Genomic DNA, 924 nt, shown 5'->3' on the forward strand with positions numbered 1-924 from the left:
TTGCCAGAGGAGATGGCCTTTGTTATTACATAGTAATTTTAACTTGTGATGATATACCCTCCCTGTCTCAAGCAGCTGCATCATACGGGAATATTTTAAGTCACAAATATGGGAGGTAAACAGTGACAGGTCAGTCAGGATCCTGGACATCATCTGTGTGCATGAGGCAGAAGTGATGCCAAAGGCAGTCATTGATAAAATATAAACCCTCCCAATCCCTGAATCAGTAAAGGAATTACAGACTTCTGTTGGTTTATTGGATTACTGGAGACCTTTTATCCCCCATCTAGCAAATTAAGACTTTTCTATGCCCTGCTTAGGAAAGGACGCTGAAGGGATTGGGTTGTTAACCAAAAAGAGTCTTTTTTAAAATAAAACTAGTACAGGCTCTGGGGCTATTGATAGTGGTGTGAGTTGTGAATTAGATGTGAGTTCCTTTCCGGAAGGGTTTGGCTGTGGCCTGTGGCAATGAAAAATGGGAAATGAATCCCATTTGGATTCTGGTCTCAGCTTTGCGCAGTGGCAGTATCGTAGCCAATGAGGTTTATCCGAGGCGCGATTATTGCTAATTGGATTCTGGTCTCAGTTATGGGAGAGAGCAAAAACCACACATAGTCCCCTCAAGATACAACTGTTAGCTATTTATCTTGCAATGCAACAGACAGAAGGACTGACAGCCACCTGCCTGTGACAGTATGGATCTCCCTGTCAGTAGGAGTACAGGTTAACTACATGTTCAGCAAACCCAAGAGTGTCTGTGCCCAAGTAAGAACCTTACAGAAATGCCACACTTAACCTTTAGCAGAGGAGCACTTACAATCCCAGTCTGCCAACTCACAAATTGCCCTCATTACTAGGTCTGGTCACTTAGGTTGACCCAGCTAACTTCCAAAGTCATTGACATTGTTTCTTCTCCCCCAAGTA

The 924-nt window shown here is 43.4% G+C and overlaps 1 pseudogene; it reads left to right on the top strand.

Moving 5' to 3' along the window:
• The first annotated feature begins 508 nt into the window (after window positions 1-508).
• Window positions 509-591, top strand: LOC122917836 (annotated as a pseudogene).
• The last annotated feature ends 333 nt before the right edge of the window (window positions 592-924 follow it).

Source organism: Neovison vison, chromosome 9 (genome assembly GCF_020171115.1).
Source record: "Neovison vison isolate M4711 chromosome 9, ASM_NN_V1, whole genome shotgun sequence".
NCBI lineage: Eukaryota > Metazoa > Chordata > Mammalia > Carnivora > Mustelidae > Neogale > Neogale vison.